This window comes from Nipponia nippon, unplaced genomic scaffold (assembly GCF_047370975.1).
Source record: "Nipponia nippon isolate SJK-2023a ecotype South Korea unplaced genomic scaffold, ASM4737097v1 scaffold_1, whole genome shotgun sequence".
Classification (NCBI taxonomy): Eukaryota; Metazoa; Chordata; class Aves; order Pelecaniformes; family Threskiornithidae; genus Nipponia; species Nipponia nippon.
Genome location: NW_028262290.1, coordinates 124821305 through 124848646, shown reverse-complemented (window position 1 = coordinate 124848646; position 27342 = coordinate 124821305). Strand labels below are relative to the sequence as shown.

The following is a 27342-nucleotide window of genomic DNA, read 5'->3' as shown; positions in this document are numbered from 1 at the left end:
TTTTGCTGCCTCAGCACACCGATTGGTGATGAACTTGAGGCAGATGGGAAGTTGAAGTCAAGTTCTATACGAAAAGAAGTGTACACTGGTTAACTCTGTGGAGGCTTTTAATTTTCTTAAGTGAAAAAAGCTTGCCAAATGTTCAATAGAAATATTCCCAGCATCTGTACTGCAAAAAGAAGCCCAAGCAGAGGAAACCAAAACATAGTGGTCTGTGTTAGGCAGTAAGACAGGTGGTCTTATCACAGCCATCCCATTGGACTTTTAAATGTAGGAGCTATATTTCATAATCCATCTTTCGCTGTAAATGGATCAAAAAAAAAAAAAAGAATGCTGACCACAGAGCCTGCAAGCAGGATTCTGCTGAGCTGTGGACAGAGAGCTTGCACGTCTTTCTTCAGACAGAGCTTTCTACAGTTCGAGTCATCAACAGCTGTTTAAAAGCGTATAGGTACATACTCTTTTCTCATCGTGGTACTTCTTCTGAACACTAAAGATGATGTTGTTCTGTAGCACCGTGAGTGCGTTGGGGAAAACATTGATGAGGTATTCCTACCACCTTAGATGACAAGCCAAAAATTATTCTTCCTGCATTTCAGTATTCTGAAATAGTCCAGTGAGTTTTTGGATGTTTTCTTCCATTTACATTTGGTAATGTTAGCGATGAAATGGAGGAGAACATACTGCCCCAGGAGAAGGTGTGCCGATGGTTATGGTTATTTGGCATTGTGGTCTTGAGGGTACTGCAGTGGGGGGCGGCTTCTGCTTTTAGTTTTCTCCAAAATCTGTCAGTTGTACAGTCACATCTTTCTGCAAAATAGGCTAATAGTAATCTCTGGAGGACTTTGTTCCAGTTGTTTGTTGGAAATTTAAGTAAATAAAGAGCTAAATTTTCCTTTGAGCCGGGATGCGATTTCAAGGGCCTGTTACTGTAACGAAGAGGGGAATTTGCCTGGGTGCACTCAGGGGATGAGTTTGTTGTCAGTGTTGTTACTACCCTGTAGTGAACTGAGTAGCAGCGTAGAGGTGGTCTACAGAATCTGCTGAATATTAAATACATGCAAATATAAAATTAATAAAGGTATGGATGTATATAGCAGTAAATCTGTTCCATAATTTATGTAGTTTTTCTCAAGATCTCTTATAAAACTGTGAGTATAAGGACTCAAACAGTAATGGGTTTTTCCAAGCAATTTTATTTGCTTGGAAATTAAATTCTGTTGTACTATTAAAGTAAACTTTCAGGGATGCTCTTGAAGTTGGTTTTCTGATTGGATAGTGTACATTGTACCTTAACAGTGCTGTTCCTTTAAAATATTTAAAGTAAGTGTCACTGTGAAGACAGTTTATAGTATGAAGTTGGAAAAAATAATTATATGTCGTGTTTGATTTTTGCATATTTTCCATCCTCAGAAAATGAGGTGATGCTTCATTAAAATTAAGTCAGGTTATCTAGACGTTAGGTGTAAATACTTGTGATATGTTTAAGTAGCATTTTAACTTAGCAGGACATAACTTTTTAAAGAAAGACTGAATTGCTTTGTCTCTGCCATTATGAATTATCTGTAAGTACATTTAACACTCATAAGATGTTACACTTGCATATAATTCACCCTACTGTTTCTCAGATTGATATGAAATAACGTTTATCTATTTTCAGCATACAAATATATAGAGAGAACTTAGTGCTGACTATAGTAGAATGAAAGTATTTGAGAATATCTAAGACGTATATATGGGATAGTTTGAAGCCTGATGTTGCTCTTGCTGTGGATCTGAGAAGATAGAATAGAAAGAAAGTGATGGCCTAGATTTACCAGCATTATAGATATAATTGTATACAAATACCACTAAAAATTGTGCCCCACAAAATAATGGCAGCTGCTGTTTCCTCCATGATTGAGGATGAGCTTCATTGCAATAGATGGGGATTGGTTTCTAATGGACTGTGCTATTGGCCCTGTCGTTAGAGTTTTTGTGTTTTTTATTGGTAAAATACAGATCAGCATTTTCTAGTTAGAACAGTTACTCGGTGGCAGCTTGACACGCACTCATATTTAGTGCTATCAAAATGACACTTCTGCTTATGTAAACGTACATGCTTATTACTTATGTCTCCCAAGATAATTGTTCGCTAAACAAGGCAAATGTAAACAGGAGGCTATTTTTTCAGAAAGTTGCTCCTTCAGCTTCCTGTCCATTCCAAAGGTCAAATCCTTTTTTGTGAGACCAAAACCAGCTGCTGACGCAGTGGTGACAGTGAAGAATGACAATATTATGATCTATGGTACGGTTAAGAACTTGGAGTTAAAGGTTGTAACAGAGAAACATCCTTTCAGCATGTTTCTGCAAACCTTAATAAGTGGCGAAAGAAAAATGCTTTTGAAATGGGCTCTCATTTAGAATGCTTATTTCTTCATATTTTAGTCTTTAAACACTTTTTTCATGAGGAGGTCTTTACCTGATAGCGTTCATTCATATTGCTCACATTTTACAAAATACCTGAAGTATTAAATAAAGCTGTGCTTCCACTGAATCCAAACCACTCAACAGTGTTATCTCTAGCTCTAGTCATAATATCACTGTGTGGTGGAAAGCATTATTAACATTTTGCGGCACGCTGAGACTTGTAGAAGCTCATGTAAAATGGTGACGATGGAGTAGGGGACTGAGCCCAAGCCATAGCCTCAGATTATCCCCCACACACACCTCATCCTTCACCATTACTGCTCAGGGAGGTTCCCAGCTATGTAAGGGTTTGGGATGGAGGCCCAGGTCCCTGCAAGTGCTGTGGCCAAGGTACAACTCTTAGATACATTTTATTGGTCTAGTGGCAGGAATGGTCCCAGTGGCAGCGCTGTGAGGATGGTGGCAGAAGGGGAAATAAAACCACATATCAGGAGCTCTTCTGTGATGAGGTGTTGTAGTTTAAAAAAATAACTCTATCCTAGAATATTAACTCTATCGCAGAAAATTAACTCTGTCCCAGTACGTGAGGTCTGGCCAGAGGTTTTTGAAGCTGGCTGTGGAGCAGATACTTGCGCTGCACAAGGTTCGGTGCCCGTACTGGGTTCATCCCCAGCACTCAAAGCCATTTTGGGTTGGTACAGGGGAGCTCTACCGATTTCCCTTCCAAGTAATCCTCTGCAAGCCTAGTGGAAGAGGTTGCATTTATTCATAGCTGCCTGTTTGTTTATCGTGGAGCTGAGGGAAGTTTATTAGATGTCAGGTTTATTTTTGTTTTTAGCTTTTAATGCTGGGTGTACCACAGTTCAGGACGCCTCACTGGGCAGTTTTTGTTGTGCTTTAAAAAAGTTTTAATTACTTCTCTCCAGCTTCCCTTCCATCAGTTTTTGTGCGGAATTTCAGTGATGTTTCTCTGATTAGGCTATTAATTGATTTTTTTAAATTAAAAAAGGCAAAAAGTTTCTTTAATGTGTTAATTTTTGTCTTAAAATAAAAAAAGAAGGTGACATTTCAAGGAGGATCAGTCTTCCTGGAGGAGGTTGGAAGCTGGTGTCACCTCAGAGTAAACTACTGTGTTCCTACTTGCAATTGGGAATGGAAAATGTTCAGTACTCTCGGTTGTTGGAGTAAAGAGGGAGGTGATGCTTGCTGGAAGGAAGGCACGGTAACTGGCCCTTTTGTGATGTTAATGCTGAAGAACAAGAGAGAGTCCTGCTATGGGACGGATTTTTTTTCCAACAGACAAGAGAAATATGCTAGTTCTACATGGAAAACTCGTAGAGAAAATGCAGATAAAAGAAAACAGGAACTTAGGGGAGAATGAACCGTGGCAGAAGAAAAACTAATTTGATGAAAGTCAGTGTTCCTTATGCCAAGCAGTTAGCTGAATTTCATAGCGCTAAACTGATATTTAAGAGTTAAATGCTGACAACAACCAAACCTTTTAAAGTAGCAACCCAGCTAGTGATACAGCTACCTCAATGAGACATGCTGCTAAGGCCAGAGGAGCTCAAAAAGAAGAAAAGTCGGCTAATTCTCAGTAGAGGGTAGCAATGGCAGGTAAAAACATTGTCAGTTAAAACATATTTTATCATGATTACCACAGAACTCATTATTATGATTAAAGATGTACTAGCCATGACATGCCAGCTACATGCTGGTAGCAGAAAATACCTGCTGTTTGTAGGTTATTATCAACCTCCTTTGAAGAAAATCAGTCTTTCTTTACATTTGCAATGCAATGAAACCCCAGGCATTTCTTTGCATCTTTAATTTAAGCATGCTTTTCAAACGCAGATATGCAGCTGCAGTGAGCAACAAAATACCCACGTCTCACCGTCACACAGGTTGATGGGTTTGTCATGTGCCATCCCACTAAACAAAAAAATTTTTTGCAAATATCTGTGTTAACATTTTGGGTTTGTTGTATTATCTGTTGAAATTGTAATATATATAGATTGATAACAAAATTGATAACCATGCTGAACAGAGTAGAATCATAGAATCGTTTAGGTTGGAAAAGACCTTTAAGATCATCAGGTCCAACCGTTAACCTAGCACAAACTAGTACTGCACCATATTTTGAACCATAATTGTAAATATCATTGCTAATGTTATATAGTACCATAAATAACATTAGGGGAAACTGATACCATGAAAAAAGTCACTAACTGTGTCAAAGTCATTGGTTTTAAACTGCAATTTACCTATTCTAGAGTATGATGACAAAAATGCAAGTACAGCGCAAGTTCAGTTATAACTAAGCCCATTCCAGAAAGAGTTTATTTTAAATGTTTGAAGCAGTTATTTTCATGGAGAGATATATGTTAAAATCAGCTTCAATAATCTCAAGTTACTTGGTCAGATAGATACTGTGCAAATATTAAACTGACTGTTTTGTCAGTGAACTGACGGGTATGTCATTCCTCCTATCTTTATTATTTTTTAAATAATTCAGCACATGTGCACTATTAGCACTGTAATGTGAACACTCCCATGCTGAGGATTTTATTTTGCCTGAGAAGAAAATGAGCATTGTGATTCAAAAGGTTGTTGATATCTTGCCTTTGGTGAGCAGCTATTGTCTGCCTTTTCTGATGAACGCATCTCAGTAACCAGGTGGTACTGAGCCTAAATATTATAGGTGGAGAAAGCTATTCCATTTGCAGTTGGATTTACTAACAACAGAAACTCCAAGACTGGCTAGTCATGTCTTAAGAGGTCAGTTTATGCCTATTGCTTAACATAACATTAAATCACAATTTGTATTTCTCTTTCCAGCGTGGCTTAATTTTATTTATCTTTTTAAGAATTTGATCCTTTTTGTATCTCCAATTTTTTCCTTAACAACTGATGTAAATGCAGCTTTCTATCTCCATTTTCTTTCCCTATGCCTCTTGCTGTTGCAACTTACCTTGGATGGCAGGTTATTGGTTACTGCCTACGGGAGCCTTTTCCATGAGCTAATTTAGCTGTCAGTCTGAAATTGGTAAAAAGGATGAAAGATGGATCATAGGCCTGGGGCATGCCTAGACCAATATCTGGCATATCCCTATCTGGAAGTACGCTTATTAAAACAGATTTGAAAAATATTTTTCCCAATCTTGCTCTGCCATCATTTCATCCAGCTAAGAAAAACATTTTTACAGTGACACTACTGATTCTTTGGCAGCGCTCTTTTTTCTGCAACGGAGAAAACAGTATTTAGATACAAGATCAATAGAAAAACAAATAGACTATTATATTCCCTGGAGAAACCCCTAGAGAGAAGACAGATGCACAGAAATTTAATATTCTTGTAGGCAAAAATCACGAACATGGGGGTTCTGTTCGGCTGAAATGAACTGTGGTAAATGTGTATGAAATAAACATTCAAAAATGAGTAATAAAAAAAAAAGAAAGCTTTTAGGCTAGGCTTTTTGATTTGCTCTCTTGATGAGGTGCTCTGTTTGAATTTGTGACCCTTCAAAAAATCATTTTGCAACTGCAAATAATGTTTATCTTAAAATTATATGGTTCAGGCATAACTTCATACAGTGAGTGAAAGGAAGGTTTCTCACCATCTGCTCTTTTTAGATGTACTTGTCCATTTACAAAGTTCATACGGAGAACTGTGTGTTTAATATTGCCTCCATTTTTTATGAAGGTAATTATATTCTTCTGCATGACCTTGAGCCTGTTGTTGTTAGAATTAAGTATGTGCTTTTGTTTCTTTTCCAGAATAATTTGTAAATAAAAATAATCAAAATATGACTAATTTTCAATGACAAGTTAAGTGTCTCTCTCCGCTTTCTGTCCTTAAAAGTTAAATCTTGTAGTTGTATCTACTCAATGAAAGGGCCGTATGGCTTGAGCTGTCTGTATTTGCTGTCTCAGGCTTCTTCCTGGAGCTCCTGCACTAAACATCTAACCAGGAGGATGAGGGGTACCCTCCTGCTGGAGGAGCCGCAGGGTGAGCCTTAAAGAACCGAGGTAATTGGCTGCTGTCACACTTCAATTGATGCTGTGCTTTTTTGCCATTTTCTTGCGCCTAACTGCAAGTCTGTCTGGAGGATTACACATTCAGCTTTTTGAAAAACCACAACGTTTTCCTCCTCCCAGTCCTTTTTTCAAATCACATTTGTGTCAAGGTCACCACTTCTCTTTTTCCCTAAGAACACTTTGACTCCATTTGCCTGACACTGAAAACTAGCTGTAGTCTGATAGGCCTTGTGTTTCATTTTAAACACACACATACCATTAAGCTATGAAAGCAATGTCAGTTTCTGTTCTTAATATTTAAGACATATCAGAAGCAGCTACAAGCTTCCACCAGCTTGGACCTTGTTTGGGTTGGACTGGGTTTTCTACAGGCAAAATGCTATATTGTCATTGTCCTTGAGGAACGTATTGTCCAAAGTATGAGATGTAATAGGTGTGTGTGTCAAATGATATGGGGAGAGAGGGAGAAGTTTGGGAGAAAGGGAGAAATAAAGCAGTAGTACAGGTAGTGCTTAAACTACTTTTAAGTATGTTAAATCGTACCTGTTATTGATGTCTTCTTCAATATTAACAACAGTATTTTACTTCTACCAACAACTTCACGTAATTTAGACATAAAGTTGATTTAAAGGGAGTTGGATATGTGTAGTATATCATCTTAGACGTTGGCATGTTAGCGTTTTTTGGTCGTATTTTTCACTTTGTATCTCATGATCCCTTGGAAGTTTGAAACTCAAATCTACTTACTCATTGGGTATTTTTTACCTAAATGGAGTATGCACGTGTTCACCTCTTAAATTGTCATTGTAGAGGTCTTTTGGGAGTGGCTGTGACTCTTGATTGTGGAATTCCTTAATGGAAAAATATTTTTGAAAAAGAACAAGACCCTGATTTACCTAGGCAGGGTATTTACATACTGCATTATACTTACCATTCTGTGCCTTGTGCCTTTGAGTTTCTTCTGAGAGAGGTACCAGCGTTACGTATCCTATGTGGAAGTGCTACGAAGACAGGAATAATTTGAGCGGAATAATTTGAAGACAGAAGAAAGTAATGACAGAAAGGTGAGAAAACCTTTCTAATGGTACAGATAAAGCTCTGGAGAAGACTGCTATCAGAGATTATAAACTTCCCATCACTGGATGTATTTAAGAACATGTCTATCAGGAGTGATGCTGGTATGGTTTATCCTGTCCTGGGATGAGATGGCCTCTCGCAGTCCAATCTCACCCTACTGCACCGTGTTGTGTGTTAAGCTCCCTGGTACGTTGTGTGTTCCGTTAGTAACCTACAACAGCTGCCTCGCCTTAGTCATCAGGCTTGGCCGTCTCGCAAGGTAACACCTAGAGTAAGGATCCCACCACAGTGCTTTTCTGGATTTTTCAGGAATTCTTCCTTGGAAAGAAGAATTCTTCCCCTTTCACTCCTTGAAGAAGGAGCGGTTTGGCAGACAGGCTCTGGCACCGCTTGTTGTCTGTCAGTTGTGGGGCTTGGTGTCCTGGGAGTCTTTGTTTCTGCACAGCCCCTGGGAATCCTTCCGCTTATAATGGATGGGGCCTTTACACCACTGCATGCATGAGGCCTCGTTCAAGAGAGCTTTGCAGAGAAAACAGAAGCTTGTGTATGCATTAACATAGGTCTGGACATCTTCCTCTAAATTCGGGGTGCTGACGCCTGTTGCAAGCTGAAGGACTGTAGCACAAGGAAGGACTGGTGAAAACGCGGTGCAGGACAAGGTTTGTCACACGGGAAGGTAGGGTTGTCCTGAAGACTCCTGCCTTTGGCTGTGCAGCTTTTAGTCAGAGTTTTCAAAAGTTAATTTTTCACAAACATCTGAGGAATTTAAAGTCTTGCTGAAAATTACTGAGCACTTTCCTTCAGAGAGCACGAGTCTATGTGAAATATGTTCTGCAGTGAAGACTGGGTGCAGTAGCAAATATCAACTGGATTTTTTGGGTGGAGCTTACTTGCATTTTGACTGATACTATATTCTTTGGCTTTCCAAAAATTGTTGTGTATCGAAAAATGGAGTTTTAAATGTTTGAAAAAAGGGGGACCCAGCCCCTTGCAGATAATTCATGTTGTCCAGAAGGGAAGAGATGCATGAGGAGAGATGCTAACCGTCTTTTGTCTCTGTGTCCCCTAGTGGTTTTCTCTACTGTCTTGTTTGAAAGCAGATTGTGTGTGAAGGGTATTTAAAAATATCCAAACCGATTAAAATCATCTATGGCATAGAGGCAGAAATAGCTGGGAAAACAAACAGACCGGAGATGAAATATGGATGAGATAGACATACCAGTGTTCCATGAAAGAGAGAGCTTAAAACCAAAAGCCAAGAATCACAAATATAGGGAGTTAAAGTACAGATACTTTATGATTCACGTTACTGTCTTCAATTAACTGTGATATAGAATTGCATGTTTTTTTCCTTTAAAAAGAGAAATCCATCTCCTTGCTTATTTTTCCACTTGCTGCTTTCTGTTTAAGTTAATTCAGCAGTAATTGGATACACTGTGTCTAATTCTTAATAAATCAACGGAACTTTATAGTGATATTGACAGTGGCTTTGCTAGCCCCATTGTTTCTATCAAGAGTTTTATTCTGCTTCAAAACAATTTGCTGTGAACGCCCTTGTTTGTTTGCCACACTAGGCTTTGTTCGGGCTGAAAACTTTGATTTATAACTGTATATAATTGATGGCTGTGGGGTAGGTGGACTATAGCTATTGCTCCTCCTCTTTTAATCTAGCTTTGCGTAGAAATCCATGTAGTGGAGCATTCTCAAGGGAACCAGGCTGGGAAATTTTTTCTATACCCAATGGGAGGCCATTAATCATAGTGAAGAGTCTCTTACTGGCTGCAAGCATGTTTGTGAAAGTCAGGAAAACAAAAGTGGACCACCTCAAAATGACTGATCAAGAGAATAGATGTTAAAGCCAATGTATTCATTGTCATACATCAAAAAAAAAAAAAAAGAATAGTTTATGCATTGCTAATTGCATTGAAGTATATTTATTTGGATAGATTTGGCACTTTAAAAGATATTTTACACACTAATAAATAAGTATAGTTTTAGATGCTAGAGATCAGAATCCTAGGAGAAAGAAATCAAAGATTTAATTGCTGCTGTTGATTTGTAAGAGAAACTTTTAAAGCAACGGATAAGAAATGCCAGAAGTGTTTGCTGAATGTGTGTCAGAGCCGAGCTGGTTAAAGAAATGTGCTAAAAAATCTAAACAGTTTATTGAGATTTTGATGAATATTTATCATAAAAATGTCTCATTCAAAACCATTAAAAAAAATTAACATTTTTAGGAAAGTCAGCAAATAGGTTTTTTTCCTGCAGCTTGTGGCACCTAGCCTTCTGGCCGCAACCCAGCGCAGGAGAGGAAGCATGTGCTTACCTGCGAGCCCCTGCAAGCTCTTGGAGGTGGCACTCGTCTGCTTACTGTGAACCCCCAAAACCATGTTTTCAGGACTGGGGGTCTCGGTGTTTCTGCAGGTCCTGCTATCTTCTTGTATCCTTCACAAAAACCTGCTGTTCAGATGCAAATCTAATGGGTTCCATTTGTGACTGGGCAGAAGGTATTTTTACAACAAAGTGTTTGTGCTAGGATTTGAGTATAACTAAGTTGGATACGAGATGGACTTACGGGAGGTATTTTTGTGATTAAAAATTTCTACCCAGCAGGGAGAAATAAAGGAAGTAAAAAGGCCCAAATGCAGTTTTTAAGCCCTGAGAGTCTGGACCTTTTCCCATACAAATAGCCATAAAGTATAGGAAGAGAGATATTGTAATATGACATAACAACATTAACTTTATTTACTAGACAAACTTTTTTTTTTTTTTTTTTTTCTTTAGGGGCTAAATTTAATGCAGTCAAAGGTAATGCTACAGTTAGTTTTCTCATGAACCTGTGGTACAGCGGCATACTTAAATCAGTTGTTTTACCTCACAGAAACTCTTTTAAGTGAAGCTTCCTACCCAATGACTTAAGCCTATGCACTTTAAAAGGGTTACTAAATTTCATAAATAATTTCCATGAATAATGCTTAAATATGAAAATGGAAATAGCGCTTTCCATAAATTATAATCTGCTGTTTTGATAATCTGATAAATTAAGATGGAAACATTTTCTTCAGAAATTGGTACAGTAAAAACTACAACTCATCCTGACAAGGTAGTTACAAAGTTTAAAATGGCATTGCAAGCAGTAACATAAATCTTAATAAAAAATGCAGAAGAATCAATGTTCATTCTGAAACATTAAGTATATTTTTTATTAATTTATACTACATTTACGGTAATGGGGGAATAAGAGTAAGAGACTAACGTACATTTGGTATTTCTTTTAGGATCAAGGGAAAAAATAAACTGTCCTGTGATTAAAAGGAAAAAACCCACCTTGGTCTGTCTTTTTCACTATTTATGGAAAGGGATTCATTCATATGTTCTGCACTTGCCAGTATTTTTATCCCATATTTATTCAATACTGTTATATATATTAGCATGACTTCATTTTTTTTTTTTTTCACGTACTAAAGTGAAACCAAAATACAGTCTGTGTCCCAAAGAGGTATATTCATGCTTGACATAAAGCACATGTTAAGATCTGATTATTTCAAGTTAAGCATATGCTTAAATTGCTCTCAGCGGAGATGGCTTCTCTGAGCTGCAACTTACACCCTTATGTACTTTGTTAAATTACAGCCTTGTCAAACTGAGTGCTGTGTCCTATTTTAATGGTGTTCCACACGTGGATGTAGCGCTGCCTCTAATCTTAAATCCCTTTTAATTACTGCCCCTTCACTTGTTTTCTTGTTTCCTGGCATGGTGGAAGTCCAAGCGAAATGAAGTCCAGGCTTAAGTGTTCATCTCGACTATTCATCTTTGCTTTCCTTATTGTTATGTTTATGCAGAGTTTTATTAGACTCATGGGATCAAAATGTATTCCCTTAGTTTTACAAAAAATGAATAGCCTTTGTATGTCCTTCACATTTAAAGTAAACACAGCAAGTTTTTTAAAGTGTTTTTTTTCAACAACTAAAATACAGTCTTATATTCAAAGTATAAATCATAATTTCATTATCAACAGAAAGAGGCCCAAAGCCATACATATGTATAGTTGAATGATATAAGTGGCATTTGTGTGTAAAATGTATTCCCTTGCCCAAGCAAACACTTCATAACAACATGAGTGAAAAGGTGTAGTTAAAAAACGAAGGCTTAAAGCATGTTACTTATAAATTATATGGAATGCAGTTTTTGTAAAATATGAAGCTCACTGGATATGATCCAAACCAGCTGAACTATGTTAAAAGGCATAATAAACAGTCATAGCTTTGCATGCAGTTATTTAATTGGCAAATAGATTTTTCTATCACTGTCACTGGCAATAGCAGCCATTTGATACCAGGGCTTGGATTAAATGTTTCATCAGTAGTGCCTATTTAAGGATCTTTATGGAACAACAAGTTAGTCCCCTGGGCAAGCCCATGTCAACTGCAATAAAGAGATCCACACAAGTGAACGAGATGTATTTTTGCAGGATTTACAGGGAGACTAGGATTCGCTTTTCTATCTGGATGGTTTCGAAGGCTGCTTCCCATTTTGTTTAACAACAGTGTCTGCTGGTGGCAAATATTGAATACTGAGCATTGCATATCCAAAGGATTTTTATAATTTTCTTGTGAAAATGGATTTAGAAGCGGTTGTCATCTTTCTGGAAATAGGTGAGTCTCTGATAAAAGCAGATGTTGCAGGATTTAGATGGGTTTAATTTTTCAGTAAATATTATGCATCTAGACTAAACCTACTGATACACCAAGTAGCTGCCTTGGTTTTTTCTCTCTCATTCAGGAAAAAAACCCAAAAACCTCTGACCACCTCCTTCCCCCTTTAATACAGGGAAAATGTAATGTCTGTGGATTTCAAGATTGCCTGACTTTATTTAGTCCACTGTCCTGCTCCCAGGGTGCTCCTAAGATGTGTGCATGTAGTTAATCCTTGCTGCAATGTTTTATAATTGGTGCGTATAATATATACATGTCATTTTATAGCACATTGGTTGAATTTAGAAGCATTTTTAAAGTTAATTTTGAATATGTATCTGTGTTTGTCATGGAACCTGAATCTGTTCTTCTTGGAAGCTAGATTAATTTTTCCTTGGTTGATTTTAATTACAAGCTTTTTGCTTAATATTTATCTTCCAGAAATTCTTTAAGAACAAGCAAAAATACGTAACATAGCTGACACTGATTACATCTAGTATTTGTTTTCATGTCTATGTGAGTATGTTGGGCATAAATTTAAGTCTCAGCTGTTCATTGGCATCTTTTTGATCTGAACTGATGATACTGTGTCTAACCTCTTTAGCTAGGTTACTGCTTTCTAAGGTTGAAAAGTGGAGAGCGAAATGCCTCTGAGGTTGAATTAAATGAGCCATTTGCAACAGATGCAAACTCTGGTGAATAAGCATCTTTCAGGCTCACTTGAAACAGTCCAAACTTTTGTTCGCTGACTGTTCTCCAGTGCGAAGCACAACTTGTCCTACCATTACTTAAAGAATTGTTTTTGGGATTCTGGTGAGAGTAAGAGTAGTCTCAGTACACGCACTTGGCAGTCTGTATTCTCAAGAAGTGACATATATTTTTTTATATGTATACCAATTATATATGTATCCATATATATTTATATGTATTTGCGTTTATAAATTTATATAAGTTGTATATTTCAATATATATGTCTAAAAATTAGTAGGTTTTTTAACTTAAATACAGTCTCCTAACAAGCCTCTTCTTTGTGTTTTTATCATACATAGGGAAACAAAAACCACAGCTAAGTAACTTCTAAAGCCAGAGATACAAAGTCAGATTCCTACCTGTACAAGGGCCCTTTTACACCAGCTGGTAGTACAGAAATGCTCCTAAGTAGTAGTGTAGTATTTTAAATCCACCAGAAGATCTTTAGAATCATGTCAGTGTAAGAGGGCGTAAGTATAATGTGCACTTCAGAGTTGTGCAAATTTCTCTATGCAAAATGGGAAAGGGAAGCGAGGGAGTAGGTGCATCGCTCAGCCAGCCCTTCCTCCCTCCCCTGAGCTCTTCTCCCTCTCGCTCTTCTTAGTCCCCGTTACTTTCTTGCATCATCCTAAGGATCTGACAGCCAGCGCTAACTCAGATCTTGTTCGTTAGTTATATAGTCATGCATTTAGATGATTAATGTAGGGCTGTTCTGACTTTCATAACTTGCCTCATATGCAGTTCTTTTTTGGGTTGGTGTAAATAACGGATGTTTTCATGATACAAACAGTGTCTGAGAGATATGTCTTTCTGTCCCACTTAGGTCTGTCCTGTTTGTGATTGCTTTAAAGAGAGTGTTAGATTTTATCTATGCACTACAAAAGTGGAATCCTTTCATGCCTGCAGTATTATCAGTATTAAAAAAAAAAAAAAAAAAGGAACCAACGGTTTCTGGTTTGAGCCCAAAGTAAAGTCTCTTCTACATTTTACAGTAGTATCAAAATGGAAAGGTCTCTTAATGCTGCTTTATTTACACTGTTAGTAAGGAATAGCATCCTGTATAACTCTGAAAAACTATTACTCTGTCCTTGAAATCAAGACCTCAAGACTCTGTCCTCCCAAAAGACTTGGAGGGAATCATCTATGTAATCAGCTATTGACTGGACAGCAGGTGAGATTGCTTAGTTTATTGATAAATCATCAAACAAGTGGATGGAAAAAAAGATCCTTGTGGCTAGTCTGTGTGTCTCTGTACTTAAAACCTTGGATTGTCTTCTGCCCTTATGGTTTTGCGTGCTTGTTTCAAGGTGGCAAAGATTTTCGTGGCAGCAACCATGTTTCTAGAGCCAAGCCATTTCAGGATTTGACCATCTCTGAAGACTTTGCATGCTGTCGCGGAAGAAATAATACCCGTCATCATCATAGTGACTATATAAATCTGTCCTGTTCCATTGTTCCTCACCAAGAGCACACATCCGTAGCTTTCGGTGCTCTCCCCTGTAAGCTCCTTGCGCCTTCTTCTGTGACTCGAGGAGGCATGAGATGTGCACCAATTTGCATGATATTTCAGCCTTGTAACCCGGAGTGCGATGACTGCTAATGTGTTTGTTGGGTAGGTTTTTCTGCTTGTACAGATTAATGACCCGATTCGGAAGCCGTTCTACATGCTGGACTCCTGCTGATTTCTGTTTGTGCAGAGCTGCTAAGGAAGCTAACTTTCAGCGTATATCCTGGCACAATTTATTCAAGGTCCAGTCCTCATGCCCAGCCGGAGTTCAAATAATAATAATAAACTGGCCTTCACACAAAATCCTTCTTTCTCTCATCTGATGGCAGAAGTTTTTCCTGACTGCTGGAGGAGGTGCACCCTGAGCACTCTGGGCCTGGGTGGAGGTCTCTGTGGACCTCTGGTACTGCTCCAGGCACTTCTCCAAGCATGTAGTTTGGAGACGAGAAATTAGTATTGGCTTCTCTCTAAATTGTCGTGCCATGAAATACAGAGTACCTGCAGTATTTTGAGGAAAAAATCAGCATTCCCTCCATAAATTTATTGCATCTTTAATTTGAACCTTTAAAATGCTCCAGGTTTTCTTGATACTCAGCAACTGAGGGGTCTGTTCCCCCTGTTGAGGCCTCAGTTTTCCATGCAGCTGGTGGTTGGCAAGGTGCTTTGTAATGGACCCTTAGCTGTCAAGGGGGCAGTCGTGTGATGGGTCATTCCAGCTTGAGGAAACAGTGGTCTTGCCTGTAGGTGAACCAAGAGTAGCTATGCATGTTGTTTCTTTGTCAGTATCTGTAGGGCTTCACCACCTAACCCCATCCTCAACTGTGTATGTGTATATGGGTCTCTGAGTCGCTTACCACTTAGTGACTTAACCTATGATTTTTACTGTTAGAAACTCTGGATTTCCATCTCCTAGAAATAGTAATAATCCTGAAAAAACGTAGAAAACTAGTTTTCTAAGAATTTAAAGATCCTGTTTCTAACCAGGTTGAACTGCAGTATACTTGAACGTAAATCTTTCCTGGCTTCTCGCCAATAGACTTTTGAGGAGAAATTCTTCCTCACAGAAGGCGGCTGTTTGAAGCGCCTTGGAGATTTGTAATGCTAGAAAGTAGCCAAGGTGAGGATGGATTAGTAGGCAGAGTGCAGGTGCGTGTTAAATGCAATTTATCACATGGATACCATCCCCAGGTATGTGGGTGGGTGGATGGGTTGAGAGATGGCTACCTAAAGCTTTAACTTGCTCAGTCAACACTTCATTCAGAGGATTTTCACAGTTTTCACTGCTTCTAACAGCATTACTGCGGTCATAGTTTCACGCAAATTAGCCATTCTTGAACAGTTTTCCCATTGTGTTAGGTGTAGGCACATTTCTCTGCAGGATCACTCAAGCGTGGATGCCTTTTCTTTCCATCTAGTTGTTGGAACAAGCATACCTATTGTGACACCACTGAGAGGTTATCACTGCCTGGTTGGTAGTACTGTGACTTATAGTGGATTTCATCTTTTGGTTTCATGCATACATTTATGGAGAAGACTTATGTCATAAAAATCTTTGTGTGTTTCCACCATCTCTTTTTCCAGCAGCACCGGACAATTGGATGCTGATTTTACATGTATATTAGTGTGACGCTGTTGAGATGTCAGTGGATTTATTTGTGGTGAAATCCTTAAGACTGAGTTATCTGACTTTGTGACTTGCCTTTGGCTTTGTATGTCTCTGAAGAATATCTATTTGCATTTTCATTGGAGACTTCAGAGGCATTATCTTTTCAGATGTGAGAAGTAACAGCAATAAACTGCATTAGCAAATCCTTCTACAAGCTGCTTCTGTTTCTTTAAACTTCATGCTTAATAGTTGCTGGTAAATATTCTCTCTTTTCATCAAAATAATTTGTAAAGAACAGTGATTTTTAAAGGCTTCTTCATGCTAAAACTGCACAGATCTGCTCAGCCAGCTATGTTACAGATGCTAATTGACCGCAGTATGAGAATAAACAAGGGATGTATAAATCTGAAAATACTGCGAAAGTTGAGAGAAAAGTGACTGTGATTTTGAAATGACGCTGTGGTTTTTTTGATCGTGGATGGGTGAGACTGGATTCATTTAATGCCAATAGCAAAGCGTCATCGTCTTCAACGGGTCTGAGATTTTACTGTAATGGGTGTGGTTAGAGAGATTTGACATTTTCACTTTGATACCTGAAGCCACAAAAAAAAAAAGCGGTTTCTTTTTCTGTTACCATGTAGACTCTACCTCTGTTTTTTTTCCAAAGTTCATTTCATTGCTCACAGCTGACCTGAAAAGTCAAATACCAAATCTGATACGCACGCATTCCATGTGGAAAAGAAAGCCTGGATTTGGAGTCAGTCCTACCTCTGAATAAATAGAGCCTACTTTTCAAACAAACCTATGCTGATTAATAATGCACTCCTGTATTGTGCCAAAGTAAATTTTGCATAAGGGCTATGAAAAAACCACATGAAACTTGGTAATCTGCAGTGAGTTTTAATTTTCGTTAATGGGAACTTCAAATTTAGGGAGTCAAGGCCATACTAAAACAGTAAAGAGGCTTCACTGCCGCTGTCAATGGGAACTGCTGCATTTTGCACAACTTTTGTTTGTTTGTTTTTTTCTCTTCCAAGAAAAAAAATTAAAGTCCAAAGCTTCAATTCTTCTTTTTCTTTTCTTCCTGAGCAAAATAGCTTTAGAATAAAAAGGAAAAAGCAAAGAAGCATAACAGTCCATAAGCCATTAACACGTGTCGTTCATGGTAGGTAGTTAAAGTGCCTTTCTCCTGATATCACCGCTCTTCTTAAACCAGATACAAAGCCTGTGCAAACAAGTGGGTGCAAGTCAGGGCTTGAGAATTGTGGGGAGACTAACTTGCAATGGTGTCCATTGGGAATTTACACTTCAGCTGAAATTTTGAGCTTTGAGCATGGTGTTATTGTTGGCTTCGTGCAGTCAGGATTTCGTTTCTTTGGACTGAGGCATGCATCCATGGTGAGACTGCAGTGGAAAGCAATGTGAGTTCAGATGAGTAAGATAATGTGGTGATAACATTGTGGTAGTAGTAAGAAAAATGTGTACTTTGAAGTGGACATAAACAGTTATAAATGAATACATTTGCAGTTCATGATTTTTCATGGTTGGCCTGAATGTAAGAACACTAATGCACTGTACAGCGGTAATTTCTTTTAATACTGGCAGCACCGTCCTCAGTGAAAGTGAGGAATCATTTTGCAACTCTTCATATATCAGTTTGTCAAGCTTGACCATGTTTTGTGTTTATTCAGGAATTATTACAGCGTAGCAAAAGGTGAAATTTTTGCTATGATGTGTAATCAGTTCATCTGTTGGCTGGTGGATCAAGCTATGCAGAGAAGCAGTTCAGACATCACTCTCCTCTTGGCTGTTTGCATTAGTTTTACATCCAGCTGCTTTGCTTCAGCTAGTGCCCGGTTCTGCTGTGCTCGATTCAGTAAATCATGGCTAATAAACAGCAATTTGTTAATGTGACGACATACAAAAATATAACAGTATATATTGAGCTATGGTTTTACATGCTAATGAGCTCTCCGCTCAGTTCCTCATTGTATGATTCTTCGCCATTGCCTTTCTGCGATGGAGGTGCTCTGTTCACAGCTTCTACCATGTGCAGTGTCCCCATGGAGACCGTGTGCGGCGTGCACCTCCTTTTTTTTAGCTAATAAGATCCTAGACGCTTATAGAAGCTTCTCTGAGGCATATTGTAAAAGATACCACTGAAATGAATACTTTGCTAGACTACCTAGTATAAAAAAAAAAATAGTGATAGATGATTTCTACTTTGTGGAAGAAGGGGGAGAGGTGAGGGACCTGTTTATGATATTGTGAGCTTTAACAGCTTATATTCAAAGAAATATATATATTTTTTTTTCCTGGTGAGGATGCCACCTGTCCTATTTACATTCTTTTTCCTCCTGCCTAGAATTGCTTTCTTTTGTTAAAGGCGGCTGCTGTACCTGCGTTATTGACTGGTGAGGTATCCAAGTGCTAAGTTTGCAGTTTCTGTGAAAGCTGTTTAGTTCTGATTATATCCAGTTCAATCTGTTCTATAACTTGGTCGCCTCTCCTATTTACTGTTGTATGCCTTTATTTATAAATATCTTTTTTTTTGGTACTCTTTTTGTATGCCTGGCTCATAAAATCACAGCCAGAAGTACAAGCTTTATGACTATAAAACAAGTCATGCCTACCTTGTAGACTGTGTCATCTGCTGTGATGTTGTATTCTATGTATTATCAATTTTACTGTAAGAGGAAAATTAGAGCATGCATTTTCCACATGAAGAAATCAAATGTAATCTAAATGCAAACCACAGGTTTTATTGCACAGTAATATTTGATAGCACTGCTATTACTAATCCCAGCATGACAAGAAACACAGCATAGTTATGAAGTTCACAGCACTCATTTTTTAATGGTCTTTTTTGGTTAGGAAAGCCACAAAGGACAGATTGTTTGCCAGTTGTAGTCTCAGACTTGCAGAAACGTTAGTGGAATATTGTGTATTTTACAAATTATTTCAGGTCTGACAGGAATATGTATCCTTCATAATTTTCGTGAAAACGTTATTGAGTAGTAAAAATAAAATGAGATAATTAACCATATCCAGTAAATACTTTCTAATCAGTGCTTTTGCTTCTGTAGGGTACTTTATAGGGAATTTTAGCTTTTTTGCATTTAGGGTTTTAACATCCATAGTCAAAGAAATAAAAGGCAAATGATTGCGTTACAGTAGAGTGCATCCACCTCCCAGGTGGGGAGGACACTGCCACTGGTCTTGTAGGTTATACAGAACTATTCAGATGGCAGTGAATGAACTTATTTCAGTGCCCTACTAAATGTGTTACGTTCGTGTAACAGCGCATGTTTTTACTCAGCTTCAGTAAAAGTGCCAGAACTGACTTTATAGTACAATGATAACTTAGGAGTACTAGGCAGGCGTACTGTTCGGTGTTATTGGATATTAACTGACACAGACCAGATGAGAATATATTCTGCCTTCTTGAGATGTGTGAGTTTTTCCACGACAGCTACTGAACACTGAATAACTGTGGGTGCAGTCCATAAAGGCTGAGCTGGACTTAGCTGTGATTAAATCGGTTGCAATTAAAAATGCATTTAGTATGTTTCCCTGCGTTTTCCGTTTCATGCCTAAGGAACACTTGCTATGTGTAGTTGTTCTTATGATGTATATTCTCCTTATCATGTTTGTATCTGCTCTACATAGTTACAGTTATCAAAGTAGACCACGGCCTGGGATGTAAAAACAGATGCAAGTAGGACATGCAGTTGCAAGTGCAGGGGGAATTTGGAGGCTATTATTGCCAGAAGAGCAATTTGGCTAAAGCCTTGGGCATGATACCCGTTTTCAGACGATAAATAGTATTGAGCATTAATCCTCAACAGTTGTTAGGAACTCATGTTATCCTGAAGTCAGAACCATCGTCCTATCTGATACCTCTGTGGATCGATACTTAGAGTGAAGGATGCTACCTGCCACCTTATGGATACCACTGTTTCCATTAGATAAAATTTCCTTACAGACCTCTCTTCTCGAAGCAGGGATCTAAACCATGTGTACTGGACACATCAGACCAGGAGAAAGACAACGCTGCTACACCAGCAGGCACTTCTTGGGGCTGGTCTCTGGTCCACGGGCATCAGGTCTACAGCTGTTCCTTAAGTATGCACACTATAACCATAAACAGGAGAGGAAAAGGGAAGGGAGTTTAATGGGAGAAGTGAGGAACTTGCCATCCTTTGAATTCTTTTCATTTAAGTATGTAGAGAATTGCATTAATCCAGGTTCTGGGGAAAAATACATGCCCCATGTTCATGGTAGGCCAGACTGTATGGTGATAGTCGTGTCTTGCTTTGTTATATGTAGGAAATTTGTTAGCTGTCCTGAGTTTATAGTGTCTTTCTATCTAGTTAGGGTTTTCTTGCCTTTCCATTTAATCTGTTACTGTCTGGGCATCCAGTCCTGTTCCTGTTAAGGGGATATTAGCAAGATACCTGGAAGGAACTGGCTTGCTTGAATGATATACACTGTAACTTCAGATAAAATAAATCAAATTCAGAAGTAGTGTCACTGGTACTTATGTACATGCTACTTTGATCATATCTGTTTGGTTCAGTGATATTTACTGTTGGTGATAATGGTTTGTCTGCTTTATCTCCTCTGCTCCGTCAGTAGTTTTGCCTCTGTCCATATTCAGTTGTCTCAATTAATAATGCTTTTAGTTCATTGATTTTACTTTCCAGCTGGCTGAACTTGAGCTGGCCAACTTTTCCTTTGTGCAGTTTTCTTAAATCTTCCTTGCAAATACTCATCCCTTTCTTCTTCTGAGAAGAAGCTAAGAAATTTTAGTTACCTGTGACGACAGTGTCCAGTTAAAGGACAGAGAGATTTTTGAGACAGTTAAGTGCTATGTGTTCCACTAAAACTCTCTTTCCTAAGGAGATCTTTACTTTCAAGTAGGTTGTGGTTGTGTCTTGCTCTTCCGGATGCAGTTATAGCCAGCGTTTTGCTTGTACTGATAAAGCTAAAGGGATGGACCACACTAGGGTTTGGTTATTGTTAGTTTGTAGCGTTACCTTTCCATATTAAAGCAGAGAAAACGAAGACCTCATGCGTGTGTGTATGCATGTAGCCTTTCTGCTGGGTGTAGGTTAAATCAAGGATTTTAGGTCTTGCCAACATGGCATTGTTTTGTTGCTGGAAACCTGGAAATCTCTGAAATACTGTGTATGAGGCTGCTGAAAGTGTCACTACACCCCCATCCAGTAACCCTTTCAGTCACTTTGCAGTCATGGCGTCCTCCTGAATCTATCAGTTCCCCTAAACATGGGTTCAGTTTGAAAAGTCCAGCTGACCTTGGAGCTTGATTTACACACTTATGTGCTCATTTTTGTTGACACCTTATAAAATACGTTCCCCTCATGTAGTCCTTCTGCTGGTAGATGGTTGTGAGAGCAAGTCCCTAGTTCCCAAAAAAAGCCATGTACCATGTACACATGTACCAGATGTGCTATTTTTTAACATGCTTTATTTTATCCAGAGTTACAGCGAATATTGTACAAGTAGCTCAAAACATACTTTCAGAGCCTACATCTCTTTTATAGATGCTAGGGAGAACAGCATGTACTTTGACTTTTTTTAACTGTCTTCTCCAGCTCTGTCATCTTCAAAGACAGTTTTGGGCTTTTCTTCGGGTTTTTTCCTTCTTTTTCTTTTGCCTTCTTTTTTCTTTTTCCTGTTTTTTTCTTCTTCCTTTTTATTTTTCTTTTTTCTTTTCTCCTTTTTTTCTTCTTTCCCTTTTTTCTTTTCTTTTTTCTTCTTTCCTTTTTTCTTCTTTTCTGTTTTTCTTCTTTTCTTTTTTACAGTTCTTTGTATTCTGGGTCTCCTGGGTTAAGAGAAGAGTGAATGAATGGGACAGTATGTAATGTAATAATATCAATTTTTATTTCATTTCATGATTAACATTTTGAAGATAAGTTCAGCAGGCAGTGATTATAATCAACTGAGGATGTCCAGAATACAAGAGAAAGCAATGCTTGATTATAGCAGTTTACAGTTTTACAGTTAAAGATATAAAAAACCATAAATAGTCCCTTTGGGAAATGAAATATAATGGAAGTGTGGTTATTAAAAACTAGATATAATGTACACTAGTTATTACCTATTACTGTAAATCACCATGAGATGCAGGAAACATATCAGATAGATAAAACAGCCTTCTTGGAATATGTTGCCTTATTTTTCAGTGGATATTTTTTTTCTTCTTAGGCATTGAATTGATTTGGGGTGTGGAATTCATTTAGGAGCATGTACATTGCCCTTTTCTGAATGGCTATTGAAATGAAGTTGTTATCTGTACTAAACTGTAAGTCATGTTTCCCCATACCCCCAGGAAAACCGCTTAAAGGGGCAATCGCATACACCAAGTACTAATAGATATTAGTTACTTATAGTTAATGATGTTGCCAGCCTTGAGTATTTCACTTATCTTAAAATGGAAGTGCATGTTGATCTCCATTTCACAAATGGAAAAATTGAGTCAGATGGAGTTCAAATGACTTTCCTGAAGTCACTAGCAAATCACTGTCAGATCTGAAGATAAAATCCAGCAGCCCTCTCCCCCATGCCCTACATGGTTATGTACAACTCTGAAGTGCCTAAGTAAGTCTTTTTGGTTTATTAATGCTTTTATTCTCATTTTACAAAGACGTGAGCAGCTTCACATCTTTAAGAGTCTTTTCTCTGGCATCTGCCAGTACCTTGTCCATCATTGAACAACTTGATTGTGTTACTACCACCTGGATCAATCAGGGGTCTTGCAGGTCTGACGTCATGTCTGTCATCATGGGTGGAAGTGGACGCAGGTACATGTAAGCGTAGGTGGTTATGTCACATCTGTACTGTCGTTGTCTTCCCTTTTCCTAAGGATTCCCTGAAATAATTCTTATAAATTGCAACATTAATTTTATCCTATGGATTAGAGAGAGTGAGTTTGGCCTAAGGAGGGCATCCAGCTTCAGCCAGTGACTTTGCATAAATCTGTTGTGATTCCAAGCATGCAGTGATGCTAATGGAGTCAGCTGTTATGTCAAGACTTTTCTTTGATCTGATAAATTAATATGGATTAATTAAACAGAAGATAACTAGAGATGAAGAAGGAGGTCAAGAAGAAAATTGTTGGCAGTTGTAGCTTTGTGTTGGGTTAGCCTTGGCTAATAGCCAAATACCCACCCAGACGCTCGCTCACTCCCCTCTCCCATGAGGCAGGGAGAAAATAGAAGGATGCAAGAAGATTTGTGGATCGAGATAATGGCAGTTTAATTGGAAAAGCAAGAGCTGTGCATGCAAGCAAAGCAAAAAGAGGAATTAATTTACTGCTTCCCATCAGCAGGCCAATGTCCAGCTGCTGCCTGGAAAGCAGGGCCTCAGCACGCATGGTGGTTGCTTGGGAAGACAGACACCATAACCATGAACATCCCCCCTTCCTCCTCCGTTCTCTGAGCGTTTACTGCTGAGCATGACATCATATGGTCTGGAATATCCATTTGGTCAGTGCAGGTCAGCTGTCCCAGCTATGTCACCTCCCAGTCTCATGCTCACCCCCAGCCTATTCACTGGGCTAAGGGTGCTGCAGGACAGAGTGAGCACGAGAGAAGGACTTGCTGCTGTGCAAGCCCTGCTCAGCAATAGCCAGAACATCGGTGGGTTATCAACTCTGTTTTAGCCAGAGATCCAAAGCACAGCACTGCATGGGTTGCTACGGAGAAAATTAATTCCATCCCAGCCAGACCCAGTACAGCAACTAAAAGTGGGTCTACAGCTCTAAAGGGTTGAAAAAGTATTTTACTTTGTTAGAGTATTGAAAAAAAATCCACCCAAACCAACCAACCAAAAAAGCAAACCCCCCAAAAACTCCTTTTCTAAGGAGCAAACAGAAGCAGGCTAAGCATAGCCATTCATAACACTAAAATGATGCAGAAAGCATTGGGTAAATTGGACATTAACAAATTGCCCACAATGAATGGAATACAGTCTGGGCGTCTCTGGGAGTTGAGTAAGAAAATGGCAACATCAGAGCCTGTCTGAAATGTCATATGCTGTAATGGCAAAAGAACCGCGGGTGGCTGGAGAGAGATTGGGATTACAGAATACGGGGGTTTGTGTCAAATGAGAACGTATTCATTTCTAAGAAGAAAAGCAAAGGTGAAATTGGTAGAGACATTTTAATTAGCTTATGTGCCAGTGGGGTTTTTGTTTGTTTTTAATGAATATCTTGATCCGTGACATGGTTATAGAAAGGCCTGTGTTTGGGCAGCTAGCAAGAGAAGGCAGTGGAAAAACCCTATTACTTATTTCCAGGCACTTACTTAATTAAAATACAAAACAGGCAATATGGTCTCTGGATTTATTTTTCCCATGTAGTCTATAAGCAATAAGCTGAAATTGCAGAACAAAAAAAGTATGCTTGCACTTTATCTTGACCTTTGAGCTGCTGCTTCTCTGAGATGGACATAATCCAGGCCCATCTTTAAGATGTTGGGAGCTTTGTGTCTGCCTAACCCCAGATGGGAATACCTTCTGGAGGTAGTCCTTAAATCCTGCTAGGAAGAGTAAACCTTGAAGTTCATTAGCTTGCCAGTGTTTCTTTTCAAGTCCCATTGAGGTGAGATGCAGCCTTGGGTTCCCCTCATGTGGTATAGTCATCTCCTTCTGCACTAACACCTAAAAAAAAAATTAGAGGTGTTTGCTGGTCTTTCTGAAATGTTCTTCTTTTATAGAGGAGTCATGGTTTGTCACCCTCCCACTTCTGGCTCTGTAAGTCAAACAGTTTTTCCAGCTGACTGACCCTATGAGTTGTGGTGGTCTTGTTGTGCCCAGGTCTCTCTTTCTTAGAACCATAGAATAGTTTGGGTTGGAAGGGACCTTTAAAGGTCATCTAATCCAACATCTAGTCCCCTGCAATGAGCAGGGACACCTTCAACTAGATCAGCTTGCTCAGAGCCCCGTCAACCTGAACTTGAATGTTTCCAGGGATGGGGCATCTACCACCTCTCTGGGGAACCTGTTCCAGTGCTTCACCACCCTCATTGTAAAAAATTTCTTTCTTGTATCTTGTCTAAATCTACCCTCTTTTAGTTTAAAACCATTACCCCTTGGCCCATCGCAACAGGCCCTGCTAAAAAGTTTGTCCCTGTCTTATAAGCCCCCTTTAAGTACTGAAAGGCCACAGTAAGATTTCCCTGGAGCCTTCTCTTCTCTAGGCTGAACAAGCCCAACTCTCTCAGCCTTTCTTCACAGGAGAGGTGTTCCAGCCCTCTCATCATTTTTGTGGCCCTCCTGTGGACCTGCTGCAACAGGTCCATGTCTTTCCTGTGCTGAGGGCTGTTGACTAACTCCTTGAAGAGCTGGAAGTTTGCTTTCCTAAAATTCAGGGCCCTGACTTTACTCTTCGCCTAACCCATAACACTCAGGACTGCAAACTCCACCAGTGCATGATCACTGCAGCCCAGGCTGCCTCCAGTCTTGACATCACTGATTAGCTCACTTGCGTTGGTGACCAACAGGTCTACTATTGCATCCCCTCTGGTAGGGCCGTCTGTTACCTGGCCTAAAAAGTTATCCTCAATGCATTCCAGGAGTCTCCTGGATTGCCTACAGCTTGCCATGCTACTTTTCCAGCAGATGTTGGAGTGGTTGAAGTCTCCTAGCAGGACAAGAGCCTGTGAGCACGATGCCTCCTGTAGCTGGAGTAAGAAGGCTTTGTTAATAGGCTCTCCTTGATCGGGTGGCCTGTAGGAGACACCAACCACAAGGTTCCCTTTGTTGCCTCGGTCTCTGATTCTTACCCATAAGCTTTCAACCTGCTCATGGCTATTCTTCAGAGACAGCTCTTCACACTCTATCTATTTCTTGATGTAGAGGGCAATGCCTCCGCCCCTCCTTCCTCACCTGTCCCTTCTGAATAGCCTGTAGCCATCGATAGCCGCACTCCAGTCATGGGATTCATCCCACCAAGTTTCAGTAACAGCAATTAGGTCATAGCTTTCTAGCAGCACGATGGCTTCCAGCTCCTCCTGTTTGTTGCCCATGCTGCATGCATTTGTGTCGAGGCACTTCAGCTGGGCTGTCAGCCGTGTCACCTTCTTAGAGGAACATCCCTTAATTCCTTGGAGGTGTTTCACTGGTGTTTCCCCCTTGGCTCCTATTCCCTCAGGAGCCCCTGGCTCATCTCAATAGGACGTCAAGTGTGCTGCAGCGTAGCCAGCATGTCTCAGAGCAACAGGCTGAGGGCCCTCAGTAGCACCCCGTCCCTCTAACCTTGGCATGTCATCCCACAGCTTGTCACGGGCAAGCCTGATATTATCCCCTTCCCCCTTCAAGTCTAGTTTAAAGCTCTGTCAATGAGCCCCACTAGCTTGTGAGCAAAGACCCTCTTTCCTGTGTGAGAAAGGTGAAGCCCGTCTGACGTCAGCAAGCCTGGTGCCCTGTAGGCCATCCCATTATTGAAAAATCCAAAATTGTGGTGGTGACTGTGTGGCTCCCCGCAACTGGAAGGAGAGAGGGAAAAATAACCTGTGCTCCAGATTCCCTTACCAACCGTCCCAAGGTCCTGAAGTCTGTTTTGATCGTCCTTGGACTACACATTGTGGCTTCATCGCCACCATGGAAGATCAGTAATGGGTAATAGTCCAAGGGCCATACCAGGCTAGGAAGTTTCCTAGAGATGCCCTTGACCTGGGCCCCAGGGAGGCAGCAGACTTCCCTAAGAGGAGGGTCTGTCTGGCATGTTGGACCCTCTGTTCCTCTCAGAAGGGAGTCACCTACAACTATAACCTGTCTCTTCTTCCTTGTGGAGGTGGTCATGATACAGGGGGTAGGCCTTTCTGACCTTGGCAACACCTCTGGTGTAGATGGACCATCATCCACATCATCCATTGACAGGCCTTCAACATCCAGAGCCTCATACCTGTTGTACAGAGGCACCTGGGAAGGCGAGGTGGGCAAGGAGGGGGTTCACCTGCCACCCCAAGCGTGGACTTGCCTCCATTCACTCCTTTCCTTTAAGCTACAGCCTTCTGTCTGGCAGGGGGAGGATACAGGATCCCCTTGGTCTTGGGTTTTTTTCTGGTGGCTTTTTCTGCCTGAGGGAGGGCAGAGCATGGTTCCACCAGTCTATCTCTCTCAGGCTTCATCATGCTCCTTAACCTTTCTACTTCGTCTCGTAGTTCTGCCACCAGGCTGAGCAGATGGTCCACCTGGTCACACTTCACACAGCTGTGCTCACTACTGCCACCCGT

The 27342-nt window shown here is 39.7% G+C and overlaps 1 protein-coding gene across 2 annotated transcripts in view; it reads left to right on the top strand.

Annotated features, from left to right (window-relative positions):
- Positions 1-27342, top strand: part of RARB (retinoic acid receptor beta) — a 336849-nt gene that overhangs the window by 92269 nt on the left and 217238 nt on the right. The gene's annotated exons all lie outside the window — the stretch shown is intronic.